The sequence below is a fragment of the Ambystoma mexicanum genome, chromosome 5q (genome assembly GCF_040938575.1).
Source record: "Ambystoma mexicanum isolate Mex_15411 chromosome 5q, UKY_AmexF1_1, whole genome shotgun sequence".
Lineage (NCBI taxonomy): Eukaryota > Metazoa > Chordata > Amphibia > Caudata > Ambystomatidae > Ambystoma > Ambystoma mexicanum.
This window is the reverse complement of record NC_090933.1, coordinates 945,890,128-945,907,073: the sequence shown is the minus strand read 5'-3', so window position 1 is coordinate 945,907,073 and position 16,946 is coordinate 945,890,128. Positions and strand designations below refer to the sequence as shown.

The 16,946-nt window shown below is 48.4% G+C and overlaps 1 protein-coding gene across 1 annotated transcript in view; it reads right to left on the bottom strand.

Annotated features, from left to right (window-relative positions):
• The window catches only part of ATP6V1C1 (ATPase H+ transporting V1 subunit C1), a 1,238,716-nt gene that overhangs the window by 400,411 nt on the left and 821,359 nt on the right, over positions 1-16,946 (bottom strand). The gene's annotated exons all lie outside the window — the stretch shown is intronic.

The following is a 16,946-nucleotide window of genomic DNA, read 5'->3' as shown; positions in this document are numbered from 1 at the left end:
ACCCCCATATTATTTCACCTGCAGAAACCTCACCCTTCGAGTCCGACACACAGTGCGGAGAGGTTCGACCCCAGAAGCCAACCGAATCCTGCACATCACGTTTCGTGTTACAGACACCTTCCTGCCAAGACCCGCGCCTCCGTGGGAATCAGGTGAGCATTACAGTGATAGTGTAACTTAGCTCTGTACCCACAACGTTTATTCCCAGTTCAGCAGTTAGGCTGTCGTACTCTTGTACAGATCCCCGATAGAATTATATTATATGGTGTTTGACGGAGTTCAGAGACCGGCGGGACCACGCCTGGGTTAGGATATGGCTGTACCATAAACTGATGCCTCGAGTGGCCCGTGTCCTACCACGTAGTATGTTGTTGTTACTCCTGCATTCTACAATGGTATTATGTCACCTTGAATCCTTAGGTGGCAACTATAGGGTTTTATCCGCTTGTTTGTAGACCTAGAGGCAGGACCCAGCTCCACGTTCAGTTCTGGATATAGCTGTTCAGCTAGAGGGTACCCCAGAAAGCTATGTCCCCCCCTGGTATTGCGTCGCAGTCTCGCCTGCGTTAGCCGATGGAGTTGTGTCACTTTGAATTTCTCCAGTTATCGCTTCTGTGGGTTTTTCCTCGCTAACTGCGGACCATGCAGCAGGGCCCAGGAGCCCGGCTAGGTTAGGATGTAGTAATTAAGGACTTGGGTGCCTCCAGTGGACCACGTTCCTAACTTATTTTGTCGCCGTCACTCCTGTATTAACCAAAATTGTTACATCTGTTTGTACCCTCTGATGGGAGCTTTGCAGTGCTTATTTTTGCTTGCTTACAACCCCAGAGGTATGCTCAGGGTTTAGCAACACCAGCGTGCAGCGCCTCACTCACCAGCCATGTTATGTCTGGTCGTTGGCCGCTCTTTTTCCTACTATGCTCCTCAGGATTGCAGCGTGTAGGATCAGCGTGTTTCTTGCAGGGCTATAACTGCACGTTCTGTCCTCCACCTCCCGCGTATGCCAAACGGCTTGTCGGTTGTCTGCCTCCCCGCGGAGCGGGCCAACCTCCAGCAATTTTTTGTTGAGTGACACCGTGGGCGCTTTCACTCCTGCGTCGCGCCCCCGGTGTATCCAGTGGGTCTTCAACGGTGTGTGCGGTCGCAGGTGTCCCCCTTCACAACGCAGCAGGGCTATGGAGCTCCCCAGTGCCCCAGGGCAGCCGTGTCCTCGGGTGCCCGCCTTGTGAGGCGGCAGGCTGCAAAGTTAGTGTGGGAATTTGAGAGCAGGGTTTAGGGGGTTGTTGTGAAGGTCAGCACCGTGAGGGGACCTTTGGGTACTCACACGAATGGTGATTGATCCGTATACACGTCCCAGCCGCAAGATGGGCTCCACAGCCCTGTGCACGATCCGGAGACCCAGGCTCCGCCCACCTGTGGCCTTCTGACTCTTAGTGCACGGCTCTCCAGTAGTTTCTCGTGGTCCCGGCAGCTGACTCGCGCCACTGCCTCACGTCGCCGAATGTTCGCCAGCCTCCAACCCAGCACAGAGCAAGCGCAGCTTGACAGGATTTTCAACGTATGCTTGCGGGTGCTTCAGCTGTCAGCACATACAATCGCTGGTCTTGCGGGCGGCTCCTTGCAGGATATTTTAGCACAGGATGAGTTAGTTTAGCGGGAGCTCCGAATCAGGCAGCCATTTTCTTCCGTGCGCAACAGCGCCCCTACCCCCCCAAAGAGGTTGATCTGAGGAAGACACCACTTGCTGAAGAGGCTAGACACCTGCACCTGTTGAAACTTCCACTCATGACAGGATCGCAGCTCCCTGCTGAGCGAGTCAGTGGTGATGTTGACGCCTGCCATTCATTTGTGGTGTGCACTAGTGCCTCCATAAACTCAGGGCAGCCCAGATAGTACAAGTCCAGCCTCCACGTGGGTGTAGGCGACTCATGCCCACTCTTGAGCGCAACGAATAATGGCAAATGAAATCATGCCGAAAGCAGCCTATGGCTGTCACCTAGTGGGATGAAAAGATAGTCCAATCTGGATAAGGTAGAGTGAGCCCTAGAGAAGAAAGAGTACCCGACCTCCCTAGCATGCAGGCATTTTTAGGGAGAATTCTCTCTTTAGGCTGAATTTCCTAACCTAGTGAGTCCCCCAGCAGCTTTGCTGGAATTCTGGAGTTTGTTTTTTCCTCCTGCCAAGAGTGAGACTCTTTTTCTCCCACTCTTAGACATGATTTATGGTATTCCTTTGACTAGTAATGTGATTTATGGGCTATGGGGTCCTTTACTCCATAGGGTCTCATGTGTTTTTCCTATGTGTGTTACACAGCACCCTCCGTGCAGTAAAACAGGGGTGTCATAGTGACACCCCACCATAGACTCCATACCCTGGGACTGACTACTGTCTCCCAGGGCATGTAAAGTCACCATTGGCTTTACTAGTCCCAAATTATTAACAGAAACCAGTACAAACCATCATATTGTGGACGTACTGGTCGGGGCAATTCGATTGCCCCGGGGTCTGTTAGTCGAGGGGGCACGTCTCCGTCCCCCCTGATCAAGTTTTGGCTGGTGGCAGTGGAAACTACTTTTTATATTCGACCGCAAATATTTTCCTATGGGATTTTCCCATTGTTCGAGGCTACCAACTTTCATTATTTAATTCTCATAGCCTCGAACATACCGCCGGTTTATTTAATTAATATTAATTCTCTGGTTGGTATTTTTTGCCAAGACTCGATTCTAAAATGGGGTTTGTGTTCTCTTCTGTGACTCCAACCCAAGTCGAGCCCTTTCTTCCACTTTTTGGCGGGCTTCTCCTCAGAAGCCTCCAAAAGTGGTGCCACTCTGTCTGGGTACCACAGTGGGTGCAGGAGGGGGTTTAGGCACCCTGGACTGAGTTACCTTGGTAACTCAAGTCGCACTCTTGTGTGATTGGCCCAAGTGGTGAGCCGGCCGGCTCACCACTTAGCATGTTTGATTGAAATCTAGGCTGAGTGAATGGGGGTTTTCTGCATAAAAGCAGGGCTTTGGGGACTGGAACTTGAGAAGTCGCCACAGGACCTGAGAATCCGACGAGGGAGAAGCAGAGCCGACCTACCACGACGACACCACCGGTGGAGCCCTGCAGAACCGGCTTACCACTTCCCGACGACAGAGAAGATCTCCCGGCTGGAGAGGCTTCTTCCCCTGACAGGTGGGTACAACCAGTTTACCTTTCCTTCTTCGCACCCCATCCCGGTTTGTGTTCGAACTGCCCGTGCCAAGCACCCCGGCGGCCGGATAGTCACTCACCACTGAACCGCAAATCACCGGACCGCTCCTTGTACCTGAGAAACTCCGCGGCTGGTTTCTTCCCTGGCAGTGCAACGGACTCCTGTCTTCCTCCACGACGAGATCCTCTCTTCCCCCGGACGAAGCACCGACTTGCATCCGCTGCCAGGAACAACTGCCCCTACTGGAGCGTTTTCACCACTTTAAGGTACCGTGTCCGCCAGGCCTCCCTTTCTAAAGATTGCTACAAGGTAATAATAACCCCTTAACCTTCTGGACTGGGCTGGCCGCCTTGACCCTCTAACTGGTCCCTTTCATTGGTCCAACTCCTTTTTGAACCTTTACAAGACTTTCGTGCACTGCAACCGTGTGACCTTGGACACATTTCGTTCGGATCCTCTGAAAGTGGGTCCAGCCTCTTGAACTCTAACTTCACGGTTTTACTTTGCCTTTCTCTCTGGTCATGTTCTGGTAAAAGTGTTGGGATCTGTTTCAACTTGTTCTCTGCTATTCTCTCCCTTTTTAAAACGAACTATTAGAGTGCCATCTACATTAAGAGCTCACTGCTGTCTGAAAATAAGTGGAGCTTTACTTAAGACTTGTCTAATATTCTTTTAAGGGAGTGTATATCTTTTAGTGACCGTGTTTCTGAATTGCTTACTATTAGTGCCTGTGTGTTTTTCTAGATGTGGTTTTAAATAAATAATTATATCTCTTTTACACCAAGCCCTGGTCAGTGTTTACTTGTTCTATTGTGTTCTCTTGCCCTATTGTGAATACTCTGTATACTGCCTAACTCTTCTTGAGGGAAGTCTGACTGCTCAGCCACAGCTACCAAGTGAATCTGTGTGGTACAGACTGCTACCAAGTGGGTTTACTGCCAAACACCTGTAGTCCTAAATCTTTTGCAGTGGTCCCAGAGGGAACTGCACAGGTTTCTGCCTAATAGGCATCTCCAAGTATCCAACCAAACCATCTATGCCAATAACCTTCCACCCTAGCCAATCAATGAAAAACATCCCCAACTCCCCCACCACCCTGCACTTCTCACCAACGGAAGCACCTGTCGCCCAAGGCCCGACCAAAACCTGCACAGACCTAATAAAACAACCAGGAGTGGAGCTGCCGCTTGCACATTAAACAACCCAACCTGGGCCTGTCTCCCAACCTCCTGCGATCTGGAGGTCAGTGTCTCTAAGTTGCCAAATTCAAACATTTTCAGCTACACCGGAGTCAGATGGTACCTGTCGACCAAAGTTCATCCATCCTCCCCTCAGTCCAGGGTCCTGCCAATATGTTCAGGGGACATCTGATTCGGCAAGGCTAGGAGGCCAGACGAGGGCACTAATTGTGTCTCTGGTCGCTGAGCCTCCTTTTGCGGCACATGGGCCATTGGTGGCCGAATGTTAGTTTCATACCACTCCCACGCCTCCTGTAGTGTGCTGAAGAGGAGTGCCTTCGTCCCATGGTATGCTTTCAGTTGCGAGGGGAAAAAGAGGGCATATTTGATACTGCTGGAGAGCACCTTTCGCTTGATGGAATCATATGACTGTCGCGCACGCTGCATCTCCCTGGTGTAGTCGGGGAAGAAACCAATACGGGTGCCGTTGTATGTGATCAGGCCAGTCGCTCCGGGCATCTGCACCACAGTGTCCCCATCTCTGAAGTTTAAGGGCCTTGCAATGACAGTACATGGGAGGGCTCCCAGCACAGGCCTCCCAGTGGAAACCTGATGGCCCTTTCCACAGAAAAGAAGTTGGAGAGTTTCTTCTGCGCGATTAGCTCAGCGAGCCACTGCTCTAGGAAGAGATCCATGTTGGGTCCCCCCCACTTTCTCCAGCAACCCCAGGATGCTGAGATTATTCTACCTCGATCTGCCCTCGCTGTCCTCCGCTCTATTCTCCAAGTTAGTTGTTGCTCCATTATAGCATCTTCCGTGTCCGATATCCGCTGCTCTGCCTCTCCTGCCCTTTAAGACTATTTGCAGACCTCCTGCCGCAAAAAGGAGACCTCTGAAACCAGCCCGTCAATTCTTTCTTCCACCAAGCACGTGACTCAGCAATGGGCCCCATAATGTCACTTAGCGAGATGACTGGATCCTGTGCCGGATTCTCCACACATGCGGTTCCCTTTGTGGTGTGCTGCACTGCAGTGGGGTTATTGACTGCAAATTGATCGATCTTGCTCTGCTTTAAGGGTTTCTTGCCTTTCTCTTTCGCCATATTGTGATGGGGGAGGTTATCTCTGTTGGGGTATTCATTGGTCCCCCACTTTGCCCTCTTGTAGCGAGCCACCTGGTACCCCGCTGCGTTGTATTTTTCCCTGAGCCTCTCAGCCCACTCTAAACTCCTCTCTTCCCGCAAGAAGCAGTTGTTGCTGCAGTGGCACCTCCCTCTCCCCCTACTAAGCTGTTGTTTCCAACTCTCCCCTTCCTTGCCACCAGTCTTAGAAGGTTGGCTCTTTCCCCAAGGCCCTTCAGTTTAGCACATGTTGGCCCCCAGGGGGCTCAGATTAAACTGCCAGAGCTATTTGCACCAGGGTGCGCCGTCCCACTCCTCGCTACAACCCACTGGTCCCATCTCAGAAGCCCGTGGACTGAGAGGCCGTTGGTCTGAGAGGCCCCCGCCTCAAAGTAGCCTGCCCCAGTCGTTGACTTCCCATGCACCGGGGGGGGGGGTGTCCCCACAACTCGCCAGACAGGTCAGAGGGCCTGCCCCTGGGCGTTCACTGCCCGCCAAAAAGTAATTCCACACACACCTGCTGCTTCCAGGGCCGCGCCGCCACGCTGGTGCCCCCGTTTAATATCTGTTTCTCTGCTGGTGGTGGTGCCCCTATATTCAGGAACCCGGGCGTACTTCCACCTCACCCCTGTGCCGCCCACGGTTTTCTGGCCGCTATTCACAGGTTCTCCCTGGTCCAGGGGCCCAATCTGGTCACGAGGAGAAGGGACTCTCGAGTGCTGTACTCTGCACTCATGCAGGTGGCTTGCCCCTTCTTTCTCTGGAGCGATCCCGCAAGTGACGACAAGCCCTGCTGCTAGCACTCACTGCCGGGGCTCCGGGCTCACCCGCTCACACAGCCCGCAATTGCGGGGGTACTTATTACGTGTCTTTGCGGCTCAGGCTGCAAATATGCCCTGCAGGGCTCCAGGTCCTCTTCTTGCTGCTTACCGTTACCGGAAGCCCTGCAGCCAGTGTGCGCCCCGGATCCCGTCACACCAGCATTCACCAGTTCCCTCGCCTGGGATATTGTTACGGCCGGCCGGCAGGCACAGCATTCTCTCAGGCACCACACAATATGGCACTGATTGACAATGTTCGATAGTCAGTCTCCCACTGTGGTGCGAAAGTGGGCGCGGGGATCCTCGGCCGGTTCAGGCCTGCTTGGAGGCAATATACCCCTTAGAAGAACTGGAGACTCTCCCCTTCCATGAACAAAAGGATGACCTTCTCCGCTGCATGGTCCCCAGAGAGCACGCTGTCTCCATGTCGGTTTTGATAGCCTGGAGTCATCCACTGCCATCCCAAACTGGTTGTCCCCATCAAACGGTATGTCCACAACCTTGGTTTGAGTCAGTACGGAAATTTGTGGCCTTGAGCCAACCTCGGCGCTAGAGAGCCACACCATTTCCCATCTGGTGGAACCCTGAGTCTGCTATGTCGAATGTGACTGTGATGGTGTGGTCTGAAGCTACTTCTTCCTGAAATAGGGCCAGAATGGGCACAGGTCTGTACCACAGCTCCCAGTCATACCTAGAAAAGAAAACGAGGGAGTTTGCGGCTTTGATGTTGGAGGCCGCTCTGGTGGTAATGTGCTTGCCAGCTGCATCTAGCGTCTTGCCTTCCTGGTCTGGAGGCACCATGAATGACGAGGGGTTCAACAACTGTTTTCTGGCGGCAGCCGACACCACCCAGTCCGCAGAAGGCTGAGATCTGAGACACCTGGGGGCCGAATTCGGGACCTGATCCTTTTTCTCCAGCCTCTCACTCTTTGCTGGCATGGTGTTTGGCGCTTTCATGACTGCCAAACCATCCTCCCAAATGTTGTTCAACAACGGGACCGACATGCCGTTGAAAAAGGAACCCTTCTTTCTTCTTCTCTGGCACCAGATGAAGGACACTGATCGCCTTTGCGATGGAGTGGAAGAAGCAAATCTCATCTGGGGGGCGAAGCCTTTGAGTGCTCATTAACATCTGGGAGGTTCCATATCTGTGGGAACCTAGTCATCGTACTGATCCGTGTGAGTACCGGTGGTGTCTGTGTCAGTAACTGTGTGAACTGACTCCTTCATCATAGGGATCAGGGTCTCTAGCACTGGCCCAGAGGTAGCGGGTGCCCTAAGGAGTGGTGTTGGCCCATGCTGAGGAGACCTGGCCAGACCCGGCACAGGAGCAGCAGGCAGCGCTGATGAATCTCCACCACCAGCGTATGCAAGGTGGTTAAAATGTCCTTGAACATGTCACTTGGAGCAGGAGCGGGGCTAAGGGCCCTTGGAGGGCTAAATGGCTGTTAGGGCTCATGGGACAGTGATCCCTCATGAGGCAGGGGTCCCTAGCCCCCTTGCTGGTCTGAATACACATCCTCAGGCAGATCCTCCTCAGAACTGGTGTCGATATGTCGTGATCTCCTGGGGGCTCCCATAGAATCCAGAGGAAGTGTCTTGGTACGCCTGGGCAGACAAGCCAGAGCAGGTGGGCAAGGCTCTCACCCAGGATCTTCACAGAGGAAGCATCCTCAAAGGACCTCGACCTTCTTTCCAGAGGGAGTACGCTTAGAGGACATGACAGCCCTGGATGAGGCATGATTACGACTGAAGGCCACGCCAGAGGCCTTACCCTTCTCAATCAATGTAACTAGCCTCCAGTGGTGATCCCGCTTTTGGTCTTCAAGAAGAAGGATTGGCAGATGTTGAATCCATTCAAATAATGGTCAGGGTGAAGACATTGAAGGCACTTGAGGTGCCTGTCCTCGACGAAAATGTTCTTCAGGCCACAGCCTTCACAGGTCCTGAAGAAGCTATTCTTCATAGCATAAGCTATATCGAGGTGTGGAGATGTAGGCCCAAACGTGGGCCTGTTGGCACCATGGGTTGAAGATCCAATGATGGACAGAAGATCTTTGCCAACAACATGATCCCGCTGACGGTAGTCGCCCCGCGACGGTAGATGAAGAATAGATGAAAGATTTCTTCTGAAAAATGCGAAACAAGCAAAAGCCTATGATTTTCGAGGAGCAAAGCATGATGACTTCCAACACTAGAAACGTGCAGTAAAATCTGAAGATGGATGCCAGGGGTGGAGGTTAGGAGGACGAGTGTCATTGGTTGGGGTTCAGCGTGAACCAAAGGACACTGATAGGCTAGAGAGGAGACACGCAATTTTCAGTTTAAAGCTAAACTTTTCTTTTAACCAAGGATTCCCAGCCTGACAATGGGGAATATTCATGAGCATGTGAATCCATGCAAGACCCATGCTGGAGAAATTACGATGTAATTGAAACTGGACATAGCCCAGTCTCGGGATAAAAATTTTAGCCAGAAATTATTTCTGCCCTAGTTAACTGGTGCAAAACATATGGTCCATGGCCCATTTGCACCATGCCATTTAACACATTGCATTTTGCAGCCAGGTTAATTACTTCCATATTTAAAAGGCAGCCTTCTTAAAGTGCTAGAAAACAATAGACATGAAGCAGGCTGCCTGTTTATTCTGGCCCTCTTATCTCTGCACATGCATTTCATGTTTGCATGTCTTCCGAGATCTGTAGTCCGAAAACTGAGCCAATACACAAGCAGCAACATGGGAGCTATGCACGCGTAAATGGGATTGCAGGGTTTGAAATTAAGATTCGACTAGCAGGAGCTAAAACCAGCTTCTGAATGTCAGGTGCATCACCCTGCAGGCAGAAGGTACCGCAGGGGAACCAGGAGATACTACTTTAACTTTTTGCCCATTATGTATGATCCATTTTGTTTAAATGTGTATTAGAGGTGTTCTAACTCTTCTTTATTAATATTCTAAATCACTCAAAGGTAATATCACATATACATGTTTGTAAGGCACCAGTTGGCCGTAGGAGCCTCTGCTAGGCAAAAAGCAGGAGCTAAATAGCTCCCAGCAATTTCAAACGCTGGGCTCTTGTTCTCAGAGTCACTATCATTGCCAGAATATTGCACTATCGCCCTAAAGACCCCTAATGGTGCGCAGACAAGCATTGGAGCCTGTGCACGTCTGTATCCTTGCCCTAAGCGGAACCCTCGCTATCCACAGACCTTTGCACAACTTTGATTCACCACCAAGGTAAGAGTGAGTCAGTGTCAGCTGTTTGGGAGTGGGAAAGAGGGTGGAGCTAAGTACAGGGACATGCCAGCACGTTTTATTATAACCATCCTGGGCAATGGGGCAATGGGAGTGGGGAACCACCCCTGCTAAACATAGCACTTGGAAGCAGTAAGTCCAAGACTAAGCACTGTATGCATGCTACATGAGCAGGGCTGAAGTCTATGGTACAAGCAGCTGAATGACAACCATTCATTTTTCTCACACAGTGGTCACCATCCACCTTATTTTTTTGTAGGCCTGAGTAAATGTTCTTTACTCCCTTCTTTTGCATTAATTGTTTAGCGTGTTTTTAAACCTTATCCACAAGACCACAATAGCAAAGCAATAAATGCGTATGTAAAATATTTCCGATTGGCGTTTGTTAGGGAGAATGCTCTTATAAGGCTAATTTCCCAAACCTAGTGAGTCCCCCAGCAGCTTTGCTGGATTTTTGGGGTTTGTTTTTTCTCCTGCTAAGAGTGAGACTATTTGCCTCCCACTCTAAGGCATGATTTGAATGTCTTTGACTCTGTGTGTGCTTATGGGCTACGGGGTTTTCTTTCTACTCCATAGGGTATCATCTATTTTTTATGTGTGTGTTACACAGCACCCTCAGTGCAGTAACACAAGGGTGTCATAGTGACCCCCAAACATAGACTCCATACCCTGGGACTGACTACTGTCTCCCAGGGCATGTAAAGTCACCATTGACTTTACAAGTCCTAAATTGTGAACAGAACCAGTACAAACCATCATATTGTGGAAGTACTGAAAGGGGTTAATTATATTGCCCCTGGGTCTGTTTTCCAGGGGGCACTGTCCAGTCCCCCCTTGCCGAGTTTCTGGCTGGTGGCAGTGGTTACCACACAAAATATTCAACCGGAATATTCTCTTTGGGATTTTCCCATTGATTTTAAACGCACCACTTTTTGGTGCAATGTTAAAGATACCGCCGGTTTATTTATTTAATATTAAATCCGCGGTTGGATCTTTTTGCCAGAACTCTTTTCTAAAATGGTGTTTGTGTCCGTCTCTGTAACTCTGACCAAGGTCGAGCCCTTTGTCCCACTATTTTGGCGGGCTTCTCCACAGAAGCCCTCCAAATGGTGCCACTCTGTCTGGGTTCCACAGGAGGGGTGGAGGGGGGAATTGGCACCCTGGACTGCGTTGCCTCTGCAACCCAAGTCGCACTCTACTCTGATTGGTCCAGTGGTGAGCTGCCCGGCTCATCACTTAGCATGTGTGATTGACAGCTAGGCTGATGAATGGGGGTTTTTCTGCATAAAAGCAGGGCCTTTGGGACTGGAACTTCAGAAGTCACCACAGGACCTAAGAATCCGAAGAGGGAAGAAGCTGAGCCATCTGCAACTACGACACCACCGGTGAAGCCCTGCTGCAACTACCTCACCACTTTCCCGACGACAAGAGAAGATCTTCGACTGGACGAGTCTTCTTCCTCTGAGCTGGTGGGACCAACCAGTTTGCCCTTTTCGCCTTCCAAAGACCTCTCTTGGTCAAATCGCCCATGCCAAGCACCCCGGCGGCTGGATAGCCAAGCTTCACCACTTTGACCGCGAATAAAAGGAACGCTCCTTTTATTGACGAACTCTGCGGCTGGTTTCATCCCTGTGCAGTGCAACGACTCCACGTTTCCTCCTCGACGAGATCCTCTCTTCCCCTGGTCGAAACAACAAACTGCAACCACTGCCAGAAACAACTGCCACCGCTGGAGCTTCCTCTCTGTTTAAGGTACTGTGTCCTGCCTGCCCTTCTTTTTTCGGTTTGCCCAAGGTGACCCTTAAATCCTTGGCTTGCCAACTGGGTTGGCCCCAGACCTCCTAACTTTACCTTCTTGAATCGCCCCAACCTCTTTTGAACATTCTGCAAAGACTTTTAGTGCATTTTTAAAATGTGTGATCCTGGGCACATTTCGCTTTGCTCCCTTTTAAGTGGGCCTGGCCTATGAACTTTGGCTCTACAGTCTGTACGGCCTTTATTCACTTGCTGAGAACTCCTAAAGGTGTTGGGACCTGTTTTATTTCTATGCTCTGCCTTTTTCTCTCCCTTTAACTGAACTATTGGAGTGCCATCAGGTTATGCGCTCGCCTCTGTTTAACAAATCGTGGTGTTTTAATTCTGACTTGTCTAATATTTATTAAGGGAGGTGTGTATACTTTACCTGACTGTGTTTTAACTTGCTTTTGATTTAGAATGCTAGTATATTGCCTAAAGTGTGTTTTAAATAAATAATTATATATTTTTTATACAAAGCTCTGGTCAGTGTTTGTTTGCTCTACTGTGTGTTTAGCCCTATTGTGTATACTCTATATACTGCCCTACTCTTCTTGAGAGAGTTCTGACTGCTCAGCCACAACTACCAGGTAAATCTGGGTGGTGCAGACTGCTACCAATTGGGTTTACTGCTTACTCCTGTAGTCTTAATCTTTTTGCAGTGTTCCCCAAGGGAACTGCACAGTAGCGTTTCACTAGGCAGTGACTATTTTGAAACAGATTTTTTGGCAAAGAATCGGTATCAAAATCCCCCTAGCTGAGCACAATGCCTATAAGAGATATATTTTACACACACATTTATTCCGTTGCCCCTTGGTCATGTGGGGAAAAACTGGTCTTGGTTAACTGCTGATCTGTGTTGGAGACTAAACTATCTATTAGATTTTTCACGTGTTGAGGTTTCCTTTTCTGAATAGAAAATAGGCATTTGTTTCATGTACTTTCTTCACTTGGGAAAGACTAGTTCAATGACACTTGCGTATTTAACTTTGATGTGTACACTTCTGTGACGGCGCTTGCAACTGCAGGTTATAAGATGTGCTAGATAAGGTTAAGAGAGTTAGTCAGTACTTGTAACATTTCATCTGTCACAATTTGTTCAATAAAATTCTACAGGCAAACCATCCAAACCTGGAGATTTGCCCGCACGGCTCTGGTGCCAATATTGTGTGCTTTATATAATCGGTTTCTTCCGGATGGGGTATGTTCTTCGATGCGCAAATCGGCCATTATGCTGAATCCTAAGCCAGAGAAAGACCCTTCTAGATCTGGTAATTACAGACCTATTTCTCTATTGAACGGTGATGTAAACATTTTTGCAAAAATCATCAAACATATAGGAGAGCTAATTGGATCTTCACAAGTGGGGTTTATGAGCAATAGGTATGGCTATGACAACATTCGTACTTTACTAAATATAATAGGTCTTTCTAAAACTACAACAGAAGAAATACTTTTTTTTATGCTGAAAAAGCATTCGACTGTTAATTGTTCTTTTTTGAATTATACTTTACTTCGAATGGGGTTTGGTCGGCAATTTTTGACTGCGGTAGGTGCTTTACAATATGATATTTCTGCTAAGTTATGGGTCAATGATGTTTTGTCTCTAGCCTTCAGGCTGTTAGGAGGTACCAGACAAGGCTGCCCGCGTTGACCCCTTTTGTTCAATTTGGTTCTTGAACCGTTGCTGGCATTCATTTCGGCAGGAGCGGAATATTCGTGGCTGGAAGATAGGGAGGGATGAGGTTAAAGTTTTGGTTTATGCCGATGATCTGACGGTAGTGTTAACGTATCCAGCTGATGGAGGGCCTCTTCTTAAACGCATGTAACAGGAAATGGGGCACTTATCGGGCTATAGGGTAAACTGGGGGAAAACAGTGATTTTTCCGCTTAATGTGGGACCACTGGGTAGAAGGACAATAGAGTGGGATTATCAATGGGCCGACGTCTCGGTCAAATATTTAGTTATCTATTTGGTACGCAATATTAAAAGGACGGTAGAGTATAATGTAGATAGGTTGAAGGAGATATTGTTAAAGGATATACGTAGGTGGTATAGGTTGATTTTAAGCCTTTGGGCCAAGGTCAATGCCATAAAAATGGTATTGCTGCCAAAAGTATTGTATTATATTCAGTCGCTTCCTCTTAAGTTTCCCAAGGTATTCAGACAGGATCTTTTGGGATTTTTTGTGGGGAATAGGCAACAAACCGAAAATTCCACGATTCATCATGATTCGTAAAGTTAAAGATGGGGATTTTGGCTATCCGGTATTGGAGAACTATTATAATGTTTTTTTTTATTAAAAAATACTTCCTATTATTTTAAGGAAGGAGGGGATCCGGATCCTTTCTGGATTTTGATGGAAAAAGATAAGATGGGCCCCTTTTCTTTGAATTGTTTATACTCATATGGGAGGCTACCAAATTCTGGGGCGAAATTCGAAACACTGGGGGTTACAAAATCTCCTTTGAACTCATGGATTCAAGGTTGAGGGCAGATATTTTTTTATGATACGGCTTCCATTTGGTTGAATCCAGGATTGGAGATTGGGAATAAAATGCTCAATCGGAGGGGATGAACTAATAGGGGCATTTTGAAGATTCAGGATGTGTGGAAAGAGGGGAGGATGGTTCAGTTTGACGCATTGGCTGATCAATTTGGATTGAGTTGCAGGGAGCTTGAGCGGTACAGATCTTTGGCACAATTGATGAGAGACAACAAATGCTGAGTGGGCCAATGAATAGCAGACCCCAAGTCTGCAAGTTGTTTTGTATTCATCCAGGTGCAGTTTCTACATATATTAAGTTGATGCCTCTACAGGAATGTATGCAGGGTTCTTGGGAGAGATTGAGAATGGAGTGGGTGTCAGAACTCAACAGAGACTTGTCTGAGAGAGTATGGGATGACGTATGGAAAGTGACGGTGAAAGCCAAAATGGATTTGAGTCTGCGGTATATTCACCAACAAATGCTTGGTCGTATTTATTGGACACAAGTGAGAATGAATCTAAGGGGATTGGCAGATTCTGACTTGTGTTGGGGTAGTAATCATTCACGAGGGTCCTATTTGCATATGCTCTGGGAGTGTGAGAGTGTGTAATATTTCTGGAAAGATGTTTTAAATCGAATTGATCTGGTAGTGAGCATTTCATTTCCTCGAAATTGTATGTCTTTTTTCCTCTCAACTGAAGATAGATGTGAGAAAATGTGTAATTCGGCAGATTGGATTGATAGGGCATTGTTGATGGTGATCAAACATATCATGAAAGTGGAGAAATCTAGAAAAAAAACATCATGATAATTGGTTAGCTGACATGCATACACTGTTGTGCTATGAGAAGTCTCGTGCATCTAGGATTCATTGGGAGACTGAATATAGTGAAAATTGGGGATCTTCTAATGATTTATTCGGAAAAGTTTGTAGGCTGTTATTCTTATCTACAATATGATTGAGAGCAAGGGGATCGGTGGGGGGCTGATGTGTTTGGTGATGTAGGTTTGTTACGTCTGGTGTCTACTTAGGGCTGGGAATTTGCTGTGATGTTCCTAGGAATTCTATTTAGCTTATTAAGAAAGTGCTTATGTATATAGTTATATTGTTATGTTTTCACTTATTTGTTATTTTTGTGAAATTTAAATAATGTTTAAATAAAGATGGTCAAAAAAATGTAAAAAAACTATTTGTTCAATAAAAAAGAATTTGTACTTGCCAATATGCTTTCTCTGAAAAGTTATAATATTAAAACATGTAAGCTGCCACTAGTTCCTACCAAGGCTGGACTGCCCCACCGGGACACCGGGACATCCCCCGGTAGGCCTCGGGTCAAAGGGCCTCTTTTCACAGAACTCGGAAGGATACATATAAAGAATGAATAACAACGATCCGACTGGGTCGTTCGCATGGAACTGGCTGCGAGTGCTGCACATGTCTTTTCTTCAGCCCCCTCCAGGACTGACGAGCCAGACTGCATCTGCGCATGAGGCCAGGAACTGCACGTGCCCTGCCTTGCAGCCTGTCTCTGCACAGTGCACACATGCGCAGCAGCCAGGCAAGGGACAGGGGCAGGCTGCGAGTGACCTGGCTGGCTGGCTGGCTGCTCTGCTCTGACCAGCGAGCTAGGCAGGCCATGCTGGGGAGGATTGCTGAACTGCGTCTGCGAGGGAGGTATGCTGGTGGCTACGAACATGGCGTGTGCGCAGGAGGTCAGGGGCTGCTCTGAGCAGGGCTTTGCAAGCACGGGCACTGAATTTACCCCTTTCTCATCTCTCCTCTCTCCCTGGTGCTAATAACATCGCCCTCTCACCGCCTACCTGGTAAGCACCACCCCGAAAATATTCATTGGGGAGAACTTGCCGTTGTCTTTGGTGTTCGGGAGTTGCTGGGCCAGGATTGGCAGCACATTGCAGGGTGCTGAGTCTATTGTTGGGAGCATCTAGAACACCCGAGTATCCGGGGTGAAGTTCCTTCCTTGCTTCCTTCCTTCCCTGCTCCCTTCCTTGATTCCTCCCTTGCTTCCTCCCTTCCTTGCTTCCTCCCGTCCTTGCTTCCCCCTTCCTTGCTTCTTTGTTTCCTTCCTTCCCTGCTTCCTTCCTTGCTCCCTTCCTTCCTTCACTGCTTCCTTCTTTCCTTCTTTCCTTCCCTGCTTCCTTGCTCCTCCTTTCCTTGCTTGCTTCCTTGCTTCCCCCTTCCTTGTGTCCCTCTTCCTTGCTTCCTTGCTCCCTTGCTTCCTTCCTTCCTTGCTTCCTTGCTTCCTTCCTGCTTGCTTCCTTCCTTCCTTCCTTCCTTGCTTCCTTGCGTCCTCCTTTCCTTGCTCCCTCCGTCCTTGCTTTCTTGCTCCCTTCCTTGCTTCCTTCCCTGCTTCCATGTATCCATCCTTCCTTCCTTCCTTCCTTGCCTTCTTTCTTTCCTTCTCTCATTCCTGAAGTGTATTTCTCCCCTCCTTTTATTCCTTCTATAGTCCTTTGTTTGCTTGTTTTTTTCTTTCTTAGTTAATTTCTTGTTATTTCTCACACACTTCCTCTTTCTGCCTTTACTTCTTCTCTCTTCCTTCCTTTCTTGTTTCTCTCTTTTGTCTCTTTTTTCTTCCTTCCCTTCTTTCTAAATATTGGTCGGAATCCATGTGTTACTGTGTTTCTTGCACGGCACGACCTTTATATTTTACACATGTGTTTCAAATAAAAGTTAATGTCATTTTTATTTAAAGTAGTATTAATCTTTGCAGGCAGTGTGTACTCCTCTGGGTGCCATTATATATCTGGGAGACTTTCATTTCAGCTTGACAATTAATTGGGGTTCAGGAATGGGGTGGAGGGCCCCTCACAATAAACCTGAGCAAACCCACCAGCAAATCAAAAGTGTTGGGGGGCTTGGAGGAAGTGGGCCTGGTCTTGGCCGGGAACTCAAGCGCAATAGATTCTAGAATCCTGGAGTTTTGACATAGTGACCTAATGACATTGCTATGCAAAGCGCATCGTGTGGAAGCGTGGCCTAATGTTCACATGTACACCATGTACTTCATTGCAAGTATCTGTGGCCCACGTGGCCGGAGCAAGGTGTGACTCTGCACCACTGGCGGAT